This window comes from Chrysochloris asiatica, unplaced genomic scaffold (assembly GCF_000296735.1).
Source record: "Chrysochloris asiatica unplaced genomic scaffold, ChrAsi1.0 scaffold00053, whole genome shotgun sequence".
Classification (NCBI taxonomy): Eukaryota; Metazoa; Chordata; class Mammalia; order Afrosoricida; family Chrysochloridae; genus Chrysochloris; species Chrysochloris asiatica.
The window spans coordinates 4,821,128-4,823,435 of NW_006408571.1; positions in this window are offsets into that span (position 1 = coordinate 4,821,128).

Consider the following 2,308-nt stretch of genomic DNA (forward strand, 5'->3'; position numbering starts at 1 on the left):
GTAAATCTTTACGGGAGTAGAAAGCCTCATCTTTCTCCCGAGGAGCGCCTGGTAGTTTCGAACCACAGACCTTAAGGTTCGCAGCCCGATTCGTAACCACTACGCTACTAGAGCTAATGGTTAATAAATCCAGTATCATCAAAATCTAGGGTAAACATTGGAGCAGAACTAAGTATTGCCTAGCAGGTAAATCTCCTCAAGGACGGAGATTTACCTCTAATGAAGAAGTGAAGATACTGGTACATTTGTGGCTCACAAAAAACAATTTTAAATGAGGGAATAAAAATGTTTGTTGACAGATGGACAAAGTGTGTTGAAAAGCAAGGAGATTATGTCAAAAAATGATGTATTTGGCTTTCTAAACATTGATTAAAATAAATTCTACAGCCAGAATGCTGATAAGTTTTTACTCTCCCTCATATAAAACTGTTTCTCAAGGATGGCTCAGTGTTATGTATGCAGCCCTGGTGGAGCAGTGCTGAAGTGCTTGCATGAGAACCTGAAAGTTGGTAGTTGACACTCACCAGATGCTCCACTGGAGAAAACTGTAGTGTTTTCTGTAAAGTAGTGTCTTTTGTAAAGATACTAGCCTTGAAAATCCTCTGGGGACAGTTCTACACTTTCCTGCTGGGTTGCTGTGCTATGGAATTAACCCGATGGCAGTGGGTATCCCTAACTGATGAAAAATTATGTTGTGGTAATGTTGATACTAGAAATTATGAGGAAGACACCAGTGGAGGCATCTTAGTCACATTTTTTTCTCTCTCTGAATTTATGAAACAATGGGTGTCAAAATCACAACTTTGGGATCTATGTCTTACATTTTTAAGAGTGAAATATGAACATGTTTTATCTTTTCTACATTGAAGTAAGAAAGCCTGTTTTCTTCAGAGTATGCTAAATACAGTTTTTTTATATTAAGCCACTTGTTGATGAGACTTTCTACAACAGATATGACAAGATATTTGATAGAGCTTTTTAAAATAAGTATTTTGTTTTTAATCATCTTATCATTCTTGTTTTATAATTCAGCATGAATGTTTCATTTTCCCCTTCCCAAATCCCCAGGTAGTTTCTCATAATGTCATGCTTTAAATCTGGATACATAATCCAACAGTCCTGGAGTCCTGGTGTGGCGCTGTGGGTTAAACCACTAGACTACAAGGTCACTTTGAACCACAAGGTTGGCAGTTCAAGTTAACCAGCCACTCCTCAAAAACCCTTTACATGGTCGCTATGAGTCAGAAATGATTTGACAGCACTTAACAACAAAAACCCAAGGGTAGAGAAGGTTATAGTTGTAGTTTATATGATTCTTATTGGTACAGTTTCCATCTTTACCATATTTTAAAATATACTAAACAGGTAAAGATGATAGAAATTGAGGACATATGATGGTTCAAGCATTATATTTAGACATTTGGACTTTGGTCCTCTTTCTCACTTATCCCTATCTCCATAACGATAGTTCATCTAGTCAACGACATGTTCACCAAACCATTAAAGTGCTCTTATCATTGATGGAGTACTTTACTAGGTGCTTGATATAAAAGGTCATCAGTGTAGTGCATCATATATATTACGTTTGTGTTAAGTGCCCCCAAGTCTTTTCCAACTCAAAGCGGCACTGTATAGGGTTTCCGAGAAACAGTTGCGACCTTGTGGTTCACAGTTCATATATATATTATACAGTGAAATAATCATAGCAAATATTCTATCAGAGATTTATACAAGGTGAGATGGAAACACAAGGAAGACATAAGAAACATAGCCTATCTGTTAGGCAGTACTTAGTTCCACTCCAAAGTTTACCCTAGATTCTGATGATACTGGGATTATTAACCATTAGTTTGAATTTCACCTTTTAATTATACCAGCTCCTAGTCAAACTGTGACTCTAAAATGCAATGCCATCAAATATCTGTAGTTTTATGGAAAAATAAATACTATAACTTGATTAAATATAGTGGGAGTGTTGGTAAAATTCATGTATTTCTTATAGATTTTAGATTTATTTTTATACTTTTTATAACTCTGAATCATTGTTTTGATAAGCCATTTTCCCATTTTATTGATAATAGAATTTTCAACTGAAATATATATACCAAGTATATAACTAGTCTACTACAAAGTAGTACTTACCTAACTTATACTTTTCAAAAAGTATTAAACACTAACTACACCTGACTTTTCAACACTAACTATACCTGACTTTCCAAAAAGTAATATATACTCACTATACCAATATGGAAAAGATGGAAGGAATACACAGAGTCATTGTACCAAAAGGAAATGGTTAATGTTCAAC